The following is a 14,847-nucleotide window of genomic DNA, read 5'->3' as shown; positions in this document are numbered from 1 at the left end:
CAATGGCCCGCCAGGGAGTTCCCTTAAGAGACTGTTATGTGCAATTATATGCCAACAAATCAAACAATTTAGAATAAGTGCATGTATTCATAGAAACATAAAACCTTCCTAGACTGAATCATGAAGAAATAGAAGATATGACGAAACAATTACTAGTAAGGAGATTGCATCAGTAATCAGAACCTCTCAACAAGTAGAAGTCCAGACCAGATGACTTTGTTGGTGTATTCTTCTAAATATTTAAGAACTAATACCAATTTTTCTCAAACTCTTAAAAGAAAAAACAGACTAGAATATTTGTAAACATTCTACTGGACCAGAATTACCCTGATACCAAAACCAGAAAGAATAGTACAAGAAAATTATAGGCCAGTATCCCAGATGAAAATACAAGCAAAAATCCTCTCAAGATTCAACAATATTCAGTATTCAACCACATTAATGGGAACATAGAGCATGATCAAGTGGGATTTATTTCAGGGATTACAAAAAGCATAGTTCAACACCCACAAATCAATGTGATATTCAACATTAACAGAATCAAAGAGAAACATGACCATCTCAATAATGCAGAAAACAGTACTGGACAAAATTCAACATCCATTCATAATAGAAACTCTCAATTAACTGGATATAGACTGACTGAACTCAACATCATTAAAGCCGTATGTGGTAAGCCCACAGCTAAGATCACACTCAATAGTGAAAGCTGACAGTTTATCTTCCAAGATCAAGACTAAGACGAGGATACCCACTCTGATCACTTTTATTCAATTGAGTACTGCAAATCCTAACCAAGCCATCACACAAGGAAAAAAGAAATAAAAAGCATCCAAATCAGCTTCAGTTCAGCCGCTCAGTCGTGTCAGACTCTGCGACCCCATGAACCGCAGCACGCCAGGCCTCCTTGTCCGTCACCAACTCCCGGAGTCCACCCAAGCCCATGTCCATTGTGTCGGTGATGCCACCCAACCATCTCATCCTCTGTCGTCCCCTTCTCCTCCTGCCCTCAATCTTTCCCAGCATCAGGGTCTTTTCAAATGAGTCAGCTCTTCTCATCAGATGGCCAAAGTATTAGAGTTTCAGCTTCTACATCAGGCCCTCCAGTGAACACCCAGGACTGGTCTCCTTCAGAATGGACTGGTTGGATCTCCTTGCAGTCCAAGGGACTCTCAAGAGTCTTCTCCAACACCACAGTTCAAAAGCATCAATTCTTTGGCACTGAGCTTTCTTTATAGTTCAACTCTCACATCCATACATGATCACAGGAAAAACCATAGCCTTGACTAGACGGACCATTGTTGGCAAAGTAATGTCTCCGCTTTTCAATATGCTGTCTAGGTTGGTCATAACTTTTCTTCCAAGGAGTAAGCGTCTTTTAATTTCCTGGCTGCAGTCACCATCTGCAGTGATTTTGGAGCCCAGAATAATAAAGTCAGCCACTGTTTCCACCGTTTCCCCATCTATCTGCCTTAGAAAAAGTAAAATGTCTTTATTTGCAGATGACATGCTACAAAGAGCTTCCTTGGTGGCTCAGACAAACTCCTGCAATGACAAGAGACCTGGGTCCAATCCCGGGGTTGGAAAGATCCCGCGGAGAAGGGAATGTCAGTCCACTCCAGGATTCTTGCCTGGAGAATCCCATGGCAGAGGAGCCTGGTGGGCTACAGTCCAAGGGTCACAAAGAGTTGGACATGACTGAACAACTAACACACATGCCACTATATATAGAAAACTCTAAAAACTACACCAAAAAATGTTAGACAAACTAAGTTGTAGGATATAAAATATACAAAATCAGTTATTATACACACACACACACAAAACCACAAGCAAACTGAATTATTCACTCAACATTCAAAGTAGTAGATAAAAATTTAAAACAACTTTTGGCACTATAGAGCAAGGACCATAAGGAAATGAGGACGAAGCACTGTATGTTAGCCACTCAGTCATGTCCGACTCTTTGCAACTCCATGGACTGTAGCTTGCCAGCTTCCTCTGTCCATGGAAATTTCCAGGCAAGAATACTGCAGTGGGTTGCCATTCCCTTCTCCAGGGGATCCTCCCAACTCAGGGATCAAACCCAGGCCTCCTGCATTACAGGCAGATTCTTTACTGTCTGAGCCACCAGGGAAGCCCCATAGTGGGCTTTTAAAGAAGCATTAAAGTAATAAAAAGCACAGGTTATTCTTCTACCTCTGCATAAGGATTTAACTAGTAAACAGTAACAAAGGGAAGTGAAGTGAAGTTGCTCAGTCATGTCCAACTCTTTGCAACCCCATGGACTGAAGCCTACCAGGCTCCTCCAGGTCCATGGAATTTTCCAGGCAATAGTACTGGAGTGGGTTGCCATCTCCTTCTCCATAACAAAGGGAAGTTATTACTAAATATCTCAAAACCAAATGAGCTGCTTATAAACAGTTTATTAGAATAAACTCATTGGACTTCTCTTGTGATGCAGTGGATAAGAATCCACCTGCCAATGCAGGGGACATGGGTTTGATCCTGTTCTAGGAAGATTCCACATGCCGTGAAGCAACTTTGCCCGTGTGCCACAACTGCTGAGCCCGTGCTCTAGAGCCCACGAGCTACAACTACTGAGTCTGCGTGGTACAATTACTGCAGCCTGTGCTCCACAACGAAGAGTAGCCCCTGCTCACTGCAATTAGAGAAAGCCCACACAAAGCAACGAAGACTTAACACAGCCAAAAATAAAATAAACAAATAAAAAATTGTTTTAAAGAACAAACTCATCTATGCTGCAAAATGGAGAGAAGAGGTGACAAGCCTCACAAGCCTGATGATATCTGATTGTCCAAGAAAAGAAACTTAATTCAACTTTAAAAATTACAAAAATTTATAAGTTTCAACTTTTACAAAGGTACAGCTTTTTAGAAATGGGTACGACCTTATCTAGAGAGTAAAAATAACATCATAGCTGGCTTAAAAGCAGTCACCAATTAAGAAGTCATTCAAGCTCAATAATGACTTTATCTTACTATCAACAATAAGCATATCAACGCCTAGTTTTACACTGGACTGATCTATTAGCCAAAAGAAGCAGTAATGTTAACAGGAGTAGCAAGAACTATTTCTCCTGTATAAGCTTATGTCAATTACTGATAGTTAACAGCTGCTGCTGCTGCTGCTAAGTTGCTTCAGTCGTGTCTGACTCTGTGCGACCCCATAGACGACAGCCCACCAGGCTCCCCCATCCCTGGGATTCTCCAGGCAAGAACACTGGAGTGGGTTGCCATTTCCTTCTCCAATGCATGACAGTGAAAAGTGAAAGTGAAGTCACTCAGTCGTGTCCGACTCTTAGTGAGCCCACACAATTCAACATAAAAATACATACTAAGTACATTGTTAACATAACACAGGCATGCACTCAAGCAGATTTCTTAAAGAGTAAGAGGAACTCAGCAAATGTAAACCCCACTTGTTTACCAAAAATCCATCACCCCTAGCATAACTAGTATTAGAGGCACTGCCTGCCCAGTGGTGACTGTTAAACAGCTGAGGTATCCTGACAATGCACAATGCAAAGGTAGCATCATCATTTGTTCTCTAAGTGAGGATTTGTATGAATAGCCACACGAGGGTTTTACTGTCTTTCACTTTCAATCAGTGAAACTGACCTTCTCGTAAAGAGACAGGTATAACAAAATATGATGAGATGATCCTATGGAGTTTTAATTAATTCACCCCAAGACACTAATTAAACCACCAAGGGATAACAAAATTTTCATATAGGTTGATGGTTTTGGTTGGGGTGACCATGGAGAACAGAAAAGCCTCTGAGTGATTAAAATCTAGACTTACTAGTCAAAATATATTATTGATATATTTTTATTAATACATATTATTTGCATATTTATTGATATCTTTTTTAAAGTTTTTAATAAATTTAAAGATAGGCTACATTTGAGCAAAGAGCGACAGTTTTCATCAAAACTAATTAATGTAAAAACTGACATATAAAACATGGGTTTTAAGAGTAGTAATTATAGGGAAACCATTTCAAAATGAAGGTTAAAATTCAGGATTTTCTTTTCAAATACAGTACTTAAAACATGCAAGACTAGTAGTCTTTAACAGAATGTCTCCATAAAAATGAACTTTTGAGCATTCTTTTGAACTGTGGTGCTGGAGAAGACTCTTGAGATTCCCTTGGACGCAAGGAGATCCAACCAGTCCATTCTGAAAGAGATCAGCCCTGGGATTTCTTTGGAAGGAATGATGCTAAAGCTGAAACTCCAGTATTTTGGCCACCTCATGCGAAGAGTTGACTCATTGGAAAAGACTCTGATGCTGGGAGGGATTGGGGGCAGGAGGAGAAGGGGATGACAGAGGATGAGATGGCTGGATGGCATCACTGACTCGACAGATGTGAGTCTGAGTGAACTCTGGGAGATGGTGATGGACAGGGAGGCCTGGCGTGCAGGCCTCATGGGGTTGCAAAGAGTTGGACACGGCTGAGCGACTGAACTGAACTGAACCAATAGATGGGCCCCCTGGGTAGCTCAGTTGGTAAAGAGTCCACCTGCAATGCTGGAGACCCCAGTTTGATTCCTGGGTCAGGAAGTTCCCCTGGAGAAGGGATAGGCTACCCACTCCAGTATTCTTGAGCTTCCCTGGTGGCTCAGATGGTAAAGATTCTGCCTGCAGTGCAGGAGACCTGGTTTCGATCCCTGGATTGGGAAGATCCCCTGGAGGAGGGAATGGCAACACTCTTCAGTATTCTTGCCCAACAATCCCCATGGACAGAAGAGCCTGGTGGGCTAGAGTCCTTGGGGTTGCAAAGAGTCAGACATGACTGAACGACTAAGCACAGCACAGCACAACCAGTATACACAGACGGTCAGATCAAGACCATACACAGCATGCTATTTTCAGCAAAGGAGAGGTACAGATTACCCTGAAAGAAACGCAAAGAGACCGAAACAAAGCTCTCCATTTTCCAAGCTCTGGAAACTTTAACATGGCAATTTAAAGAATGTTTAAGAAGATACAAGTTCACATGGTAACCAAACTGGACTTCACAAAGTATTTGAATAGAATACAAGCATAAATACAGAATTTTGGATGGCAACGATATTCAGTTAAATTCTATTCACCCTTACCAGCCAAATATTAGTGAGGGAAATTAATTTTTGTTATGCAAAGTGGGTCACACATAGGGGAAAAAATATTTTTCCATCATAACTGAATTATAGAGAGTGAAATAGGATAAATTCCTTCAAGTTCTGATGTTTAAAAGAATGAGTACCTCACTACTTATTAAATCTATAGCTATAGCCTTTACAGTCTTGATTTATAATAGAAATCACATAGTACATAATCGCCAATAAACTCTTCAAAAGTGACTGCAACTTTAAAATTATTGGAAAAGCAGCCCCAACTAGTGGAGATTCCAAGAAAGAACTAGAAAAAGGAGTTCTACCTTCGGATCTAAACTCCACCAGTTATTAGTTCTGAGACCTGCTTACCTTTGATAAACATTCAAAAGGTGTAGAGAAAAAATAAGAAAGAAAAAGATGACTCCAGATTTTAGGGACAGGATGAATGGAGTAAAAGATGATGCCCTGATAGGAAACCATATTATAATGGGCAGCATCTGGAAAGGCTAATTCTTTGGGGGAGTAAAGGATTGTAAATTGTGTCAAGTTTAGGTTTGCAGCATTAAGCCAAAGCGCTAAAAATGTAGGCTTAAGGACAAATTGAGGCTGTGCTCACAGGTAAGTTCTCTGTGACAGTGAAGATAGTTGGAGAATTGGACTTTGGTTGATACCAGCATTCTTCAGTAGAAATTTTTGAGATGATGGAAATGTGCTGTATCCGCATTTTCCAGTATGGTAGCCACTAGCCACAAGTAGCTGCTGGTACTACTGAGGAAGTAAATTTTTATTTTAATTAATTAAAATCAAAAGTTATCCATACAACAGAGTATTATTTAGCAATAAATGAGCTATCAAGCCATGGAGAGACACACAAGAACCTTAAACATACATTGCTAAGTGAAAGAAGACAATCCCATCCACAGAACTGTACAACACAGAGAGTCAACTGGAACATAAACTATGGACTTCAGTTAATAACTTGCAAATACTGGCATATCAGTGATAACAAATGCACCAAACTAATGTAAGGTGAAGTAACTGTGTAACTGTGGGGGAAGGCATACATGGAAACTCTATATTTTCAGTGTAATTTTTCTGTAAACCTAAAACTGCTCTTTAAAATAGTCCACTAAAACTTTAAATAATGACATGTACCTAGTGGCTGGTAGTAAATAGCACATGTCTATTAATGAAAAGACTGATATGGGAAGAAAATGAGAATGGCATTTCATTTTTTACCACCAACTCCATAAATATACAAAGTTTATTTTTATCTTGAATACTGACATTTGACAGCAGAAAATGTTCAAATAATCAAGATGAATATCTCTCTAAACTGATTTCTATTAAACAAAATTTAAGTAATAACATTTATTGAACAGGTACTATACTGAAGATATATGTTAGCTGATTTAAATTTCAAAACAATCCTTTAACACAAGATATTACCATTTCTGTTGTCAGGGATGAAGAGTCATATATGATAAAATATGGGAACCAAGATACATCTGACTCCAAAGTCTATGTTGTAATATACTCTGTGTATAGTTCTATGATTTCCCAAATCACACACACAAGTGAATTTTTCCAAAATGAATCTACCATCAAGAACAACAGGTCATACAGCAGAATACATAATTAATTAATGATACACTGTATGTGTGTGTTAGTCGCTCAATCGTGTCCGACTCTGAGACCCCGTGGACTGTAGCCCGCCAGGCTCCTCTGTCCATGAGATTCTCCAGGCAAGAATACTGGAGTGGGTTGCCATTTCCTTCTCCAGGGGATCTTCCTGACCTGCGGCTCAGCTCGGGTTTCCTGCATTGCAGGTGGATGCTTTACCATCAGAGTACTAGGGAAGCCCAATGATACACTAAAGAGTCTAAAGAAGCATCTCTGTATTAAACCGTCCCAAGCTAATGTGATAATTCTGGGCTGGATGAATCACGAGCTGGAATCAAGATTGCTGGGAGAAATATCAACACCTTCAGATATGCAGACACCACCACTCTAATGGCAGAAAGTGAAGAGGAACTAAAGAACTCTTGATGAGGATGACAGAAGAGAGTGAAAAAGCTGGCTTCACATTCAACATTCAAAAAAACTAAGATCATGACATCCAGTCCCACTTCATGGCAAATAGAAGGGGGAAAAGTGGAACCTGGCAGACTTTTTTTTCTTGGGCTCCTAAATCACTGCAAATGGTGACTGCAATCATGAAATTAAAAGACGTTCACTTCTTGGAAGGAAAGCTATGACAAACCTAGACAGCATATTAAAAAGCAGAGATACCACTTTGCTGACAAAGGTCCACGTAGTCAAAGCTATGGTTTTTCCAGTAGTCATATACAGATGTGACACTTGGACCATAAAGAAGCTTGGGTGCCTAAGAACTGATGCCTTCAAATCATGGTGCTAGAGAAGACTCTCGAGAGTCCCTTGGACTGCAAGGAGATCAAACCAGTCAATCCTAAAGGAAATCAATCCTGAATATTCACTGGAAAGACTGATAGTGGAGCTGAAGCTCCAATACTCTGGCCACCTGATTTGAAGAACCGACTCACTGGAAAAGACCCTGATCCTGGGAAAGACATGCTGTTTCGAGCAGCAGCTCCTCTCGGCTCCAAGTCCCCATGGCTGTTGCCACTGCCACGGCAGCCACCGTTGACTCTGCCCCAGGCCGCTACCACCAGCACTGCCTCCAGCCTCCCACCTGCTGCTGAGGCTGCTCCTGCAGCAGGGCCCATCTTGTCGGTCTGCCTCCTCCTCCTCCTCCCTCCTCCATCCTGTTGCTCATTGACCTCATCCCCTTCCTCTCCCTTGGGTTCCCAATATCATTCATTGATCCAAAAATTGATCAATGGAACATGTTACCCTAGGGATAGCAGTGCAATCCTATTCTAGAGTTCATATCAATGATGTATTTGTCATAAATGATTAACCATCTCAATGCTGGACCAGGACTTCCCAATAGTATACTCACTATTAAAGATCCATTTGTTAAATGATTAAAGTCCTACATAATCTGAGCTCATACCAAAATAGTCCAGGTCACTTTCTATCTACTATATATTTTTCCCAGTGTGAAAGGACATGAGAAATAAGGTCTACATTTAAAAAGTGTCTTAAAACTAATTAATGATATAAACTTAATTTAATTAATATATACAAAACCTTACCCAAGAACAGAGTTTCTTAGAGAAGCACAGCTGGGTAACTGCACAAAGTTTAAATAGCCAGGGGTTCAAATCCTCTCCTTAACAAAATGTTCATAATTTTTATAATGAGTTGATAAATGTTTACTTTATAATGAGTAAACTTAATGCTTGTTATCCCTATTCTTCTAGCCATGGGATTCCTGACATTAATCGAATGAAAAGTTCTAGGCTACATGCAACTTTGAAATGGACCAAATAATGTTGTACCATGTGGCCTATTATGGCCTATTGCTGATGTAGTCAAATTATTCATTAAAGAATCACCATGACCAGCTACATCTTCCATTTCCGTATTTATCACACCCACTTTAGCCCTAATCTTAGCTCTAACCATACGAATTCCCTGACCTGTATCTCGTGAAAGCACTGTCAGTCACTCCGTCGTGTCCAACTCTTTGTGACCCCATGACTGTAGCCCACCAGGCTCCTCTGTCCATGGAATTCTCTAGGCAAGAATACTGGAGTGGGCAGCCTGTACCTTACCACCTCATTAACAAAAACTTGGAGGAGTATTACTGACATTTATATCAGATACGTCAAGCCTAACTGTCTAGGCTTGAGCCTAGACGTTGATCCGGATGACGTTCCAATGCGAAATGTGCACTAACTGGCGCCCTATGAGCAACAGCACCGATAGTTTCACGTGAAGCAATGCTAGCGATTCTTCTTCTATCAGTCCTTCTAATAAACGTATCCTGGGACTTCCCTGGTGGTTCAGTGGTTAAGAATCCACCTGCCAACGCAGAGGACATGGACTAGATCCCTGGTCCAGGAGGATCCACACACCGCAGAGCAACTAAGCCTGTGCACCACAGCTACGGAAGTCTGCGTGCTCCAGGGGCTGTGCTCCACAACAAGGGAAGCCACCATAAGGAGAAGCCAAACACCACAGTGAAGAGCAGCCCCACTCGCTGCAACTCGAGAAAGCCTGCATGCAGCAGTGAGCCCAGCACAGCCAAAGAGAGCGAAATAAAAGTCATGGATCCTTTATGCTCTCAACCCTCATCTCAAGGACATTTACGAATAATCTTCCCATCACGACCCCTAGCCATAAGACGACTTATCTCTACTCTAGCAGAAACTAACTGAACCCCCTTCAGCCTAACAGAAGGAGAACCTGAAGCTGTATCAGGCTCCAACATAGAATACGCAGCAGGCCCATTTGCTATATTTTTCTTCACAGAATATGCCAACATCATCATAAAAAAAATTTCCAAAATAATCATTTTTCTAGGAGAATTCCACAGCCCCCCACACTAGAACTATATACAACCAACTTTATTATCAAAATACTATTGTTTACAGTTTTTCCATTGTTCTAGTTTTTTCAGTGTAAAAACAGTTTTACACTGTTTACAGTGAAGTCGAGCATCCTATCCTTGAGTTCCAAAGAATAGCAAGGAGAGATAAGGAAGTCTTTAAGTGAGCAATACAAAGAAATAGAGGAAAGCAATAGAATGGGAAAGACTAGAGATCTCTCAAAGAAAATTAAGAGATACCAAGGGAACATTTAATGCAAAGATGGGCACAATAAAGGAGAGAAATGGTACGGACCTAACAGAAGCAGAACATATTAAGAAGAGGTGGTAAGAATACACAGAAGAACTACACAAAAAGATCTCAATGACCCAGATAACCACAATGGTGTGATCACTCACCTAAAGCAAATCCTGAAAGATGATGCTGTGAAAGTGCTGCACTCAATATGCCAGCAAATTTGGAAAAATCAGCAGTGGCCACAGGACTGGAAAAGGTCAGTTTTCATTCCAATCCCAAAGAAGGGCAATGCCAAAGAATGTTCAAACTACCACACAACTGCACTCATTTCACATGCTAGCAAGATCATGCTCAAAATCCTCCAAGTTAGGCTTCAACCAAGAACTGGACATCCAGATATACAAGATGGATTTAGAAAAGGGAGAGGAACCAGAGGATCAAATTACCAACATCCATTGGATCATAGAAAAAGCAAAAGAATTCCAGAAAAACATCTATTTCTGCTTCACTGACTATACTAAAGCCTTTGACTATGTGGATCACAACAAACTGGAAAATTCTCCAGGAAATGAGAATACCAGACCACCTTACTTGCCTCCTTAGAAACCTGTATTCAGGTCAAGAAGCAACAGTTAGAACCAGGCATGCAACAATGGACTGGTTCCAAATTGGGAAAGGAGTGCATCAAGGCTGTATATTATCACCCTGCTTATTGAACTTATATGCAGAGTACATCATGCAAAATGCCAGGTTGGATGAAGCACAAGCTGGAATCAAGATTGCCGGGAGAAATATCAGTAACTTGAGATAATGCAGATAACACCACCTTTATGGCAGAAAGTGAAGAGGAACTAAAGAACCTCTTGATGAAGGTGAAAGAGGAGAGTGAAAAAGCTGGCTTAAAATGCAACATTCAGGACTTCCCTTGTGGTCCAGTGGCTAAGACTCTGTGCTCCAAATGCAGGGGGCCTGGGTTCGATCCCTGGACAGGGACTTAGATCCCACATGCCACAACTAAGACCTGGCATAGCCAAATAAATAAATAAAATTTCAAAAAGAAACAACATTCAAAAAACTAACAGCATGGCATCCAATCCCATCACTTCATGGCAAATAGATAGGGAAACAATGGAAACAGTGAGAGACTTTATTTTACCGGACTCCAAAATCACTGCAGACAGTGACTGCAGCCATGAAATTAAAAGACGCTTGCTCCTTGGAAGAAAAGCTATGACAAACCTAGACAGTGTGTTAAAGAGCAGAGACATTACTTTGCTGACAAAGGTCTGTGTAGTCAAAGCTAAGGTTTTTCCAGTAGTCATGTATGGATGTAAGCTGAGGGTTGGAGCATAAAGAAGGCTGAGCACCAAAGAATTGATGCCTTTGAACTGTGGGGTTGGAGAAGACTCTTGAGAATCCCTTGGACTGCAAGGAGATCAGACCAGCAACCCTAAAAGAAATCAACACTGAATATTCACTGGAAGGACTGATGCTGAAGCTGAAGTTCCAATACTTTGGCCACCTGATGCGAAGAACTCACTCAATTGAAAAGACCCTGATGCTGGGAAAAACTAAAGACAAGAAGAGAAGCGGATGACAGAGGATGAGCTGGTTGGATGGCAACATCAACTCAGTGGATGTGAGTTTGAGCAAGCTCAGGGAGATGGTGAAGGACAGGGAAGCCTGGCAGTCCATGGGGCTGCAAAGAGTCGGACATGACTGACCAACTGAACAACAACAACAATCCTTGATTCTAGTATGATCAACTTTTCAACAAATTGAAAAAATTTCCTACAAGGAACACTAGCCCTGTGCATTTGACACATCTCACTACCTATCATAACAGCAAGCATCCCCCCACAATGTAAGAAACATGTCTGACACAAGTTACTTTGATAGAGCAAATAACAGAGGTTTAAACTATCTTTCTAGAATCACAGGAATTGAACCTACCCTTAAGAATTCAAAAATTCTTCCTGCTACTGCATAACACTACCTTCTGTAGTAAGGTCAGCTGAATAAGCTAGTCAGCCCATACCCCAAAAATGCTGTTTTATATCCTTCCCATACTAATAAATCCTATCATCTTTATCATTATTGTAACCATTATATCAGGAACCGTAATTGTAATAACTAATCACACCGATTGCTTATCTGAATTGGATTTGAAATAAATACAGTTGCCATTATTCCCATCATAATAAAAAAGTTTAATCCATGAGCCACAGAAGCATCCATTAAATATTTTCTGACACAAGCCACCACATCAATATTATTTGTAATAGCTGCTCTTGTTACTCCATTATATTCCAGCCAGTGAACTATAAAAAATCTTTATCCCAACAGCATTAACAGTCATAGAAATAGCTCTAATCAAAAACTAGGACTCTCTCCATTCCATATCTGAATTCTCATTAATAGCAGACAATTTTATTAACAGGACACAAACTCACACCAGTATTGCACTGAATTTTACCATCCATTAAACTTAATACAATTAATATTTACATCCATACTATTAATTGGAGGATAGCAGTGAAAAGAAGAGAAGCAAAAAACAAAGGAGAAAAGGAAAGATATAAGCATCTGAATGCAGAGCTCCAAAGAATAGCAAGCAGAGATAAGAAAGCCTTCATCAGGGATCAATGCAAAGAAATAGAGGAAAACAACAGAATGGGAAAGACTAGAGATCTCTTCAAGAAAATTAGAGATACCAAGGGAACATTTCATGCAAAGATGGGCTCCATAAAGGACAGAAATGGTCTGGACCTAACAGAAGCAGAAGATATTAAGAAGAGGTGGCAAGAATACACAGAACTGTACAAAAAAGATCTTCACGACCAAGATAATCACGATGGTGTGATCACTCATCTAGAGGCAGACATCCTGGAATGTGAAGTCAAGTGGGCCTTAGGAAGCATCACTATGAACAAAGCTAGCGGAGGTGATGGAATTCCAGTTGAGCTATTTGAAATCCTGAAAGATGATGCTGTGAAAGTGCTGCACTCAATATGCCAGCAAATTTGGAAAAATCAGCAGTGGCCAGAGGACTGGAAAAGGTCAGTTTTCATTCCAATTCCAAAGAAAGGCAATGCCAAAGAATGCTCAAACTACCGCACAATTGCACTCATCTCACACGCTAGTAAAGTAATGCTCAAAATTCTCCAAGCCAGGCTTCAGCAATACGTGAACCATGAATTTCCTGATGTTCAAGCTGGTTTTAGAAAAGCCAAAGGAACCAAAGATCAAATTACCAATATCCACTGGATCATGGAAAAACATCTATTTCTGCTTTATTGACTATGCCAAAGCCTTTGACTGTGTGGATCACAATAAACTGTGGAAAATTCTGAAAGAGATGGGAATACCAGACCACCTGACCTGCCTCTTGACAAACCTATATGCAGGTCAGGAAGCAACAGTTGGAACTGGACATGGAACAACAGACTGTTTCCAAATAGGAAAAGGAGTACATCAAGGCTGTATATTGTCACCCTGCTTATTTAACTTATATGCAGAGTACATCATGAGAAATGCTGGGCTGGAGGAAGCACAAGCTGGAATTAAGATTGCTGGAAGAAATATCAATATCCTCAGATATGCAGATGACACCACCCTATGGCAGAACCTAAATAAGAACTAAAGAGCCTCTTGATGAAAGTGAAAGAGGAGAGTGAAAAAGTTGGCTTAAAGCTCAACATTCAGAAAATGAAGATCATGGCATCTGGTCCCATCACTTCATGGTAAATAGATGGGGAAACAGTGGAAACAGTGTCAGATTTTATTTTGGGGGGCTCCAAAATCATTGCAGATGGTGACTGCAGCCATGAAGTCAAAAGACGCTTAGTCATTGGAAGGAAAGTTATGACCAACCTAGGCAGCATATTAAAAAGCAGAGACATTACTTTGCCAATAATGGTCCATCTAGTCAAGGCTATGGTTTTTCCAGTGGTTATGTATGGATGTGAGAGTTGGACTGTGAAGAAAGCTGAGCACCGAAGAATTGATGCTTTTGAACTGTGGTGTTGGAGAAGGCTCTTGAGAGTCCCTTGGACTGCAAGGAGATCCAACCAGTCCATCCTAAAGGAGATCAGTCCTGGGTGTTCACTGGAAGGACTGATGCTGAAGCTGAAACTCCAATACTTTGGCCACCTCATGCGAAGAGTTGAGTCATTGGAAAAGACCCTGATGTAGGGAGTGATTGGGGGCAGGAGAAGAAGGGGACAACAGAGGATGAGATGGCTGGATGACATCACCAACTCAATGGACATGAGTTTGGGTAAACTCCGGGAGTTGGTGATGTACAGGGAGGGCTAGTGTGCTGCGATTCATGGGGTTGCAAAGAGTCGGATACGACTGAGCGACAGAACTGAACTGAGGCAGTCTAAAGCAAACCAAACTATGAAAAATCATAGCTTACTCATCAATTGCCCATATAGGATGAATTACAGCCATTATATTGTATAATCCAACTACAACAATCCTACTAATTTATATTGTAATAACACTTACCTTATTTATATTATTCATTTGTAGCTCAGTCACCACACTATCACCATCACATCCATGAAATAAAATGCCCACTATTACAACCTTTATTCTCATCACCCTACTACATATATATATATGTATATGTAAATATACATATTAGATATATGTGTGTGTATGTGTGTGTGTGTGTGTGTATGTCTTTCTCAAACAGAGGCCTGCCTTGAGTCTCTGCCTTAGGAGTTAGTAACAGTCCCTCAACTGATTATAAGACCTGAGACAGTTCATAAAATCCCTTGACTAAAGAGGGGGTCAGAATTCTGAAGAAAATCTTGTGGTAACATTACAGAATACTATAAATCTTCCTAGTTATCTACAGGTGCTCACTAGTGTAAATATGCCCCAGAGAAGGGGAAATCCTAAAGCCTTTATAAGACTGGATAACAGCATTGAGTATCAGTCAGAGGGGATGCTTGTAGGGGCTGGGGGTGGGGTCCCGCTGCAAATAGTGTTCTGGCCCA

This window comes from Capricornis sumatraensis, chromosome 15 (genome assembly GCF_032405125.1).
Source record: "Capricornis sumatraensis isolate serow.1 chromosome 15, serow.2, whole genome shotgun sequence".
NCBI classification, from domain to species: Eukaryota; Metazoa; Chordata; class Mammalia; order Artiodactyla; family Bovidae; genus Capricornis; species Capricornis sumatraensis.
The sequence above is the reverse complement of the archived record's forward strand: the minus strand, read 5'-3'. Positions refer to the sequence as shown.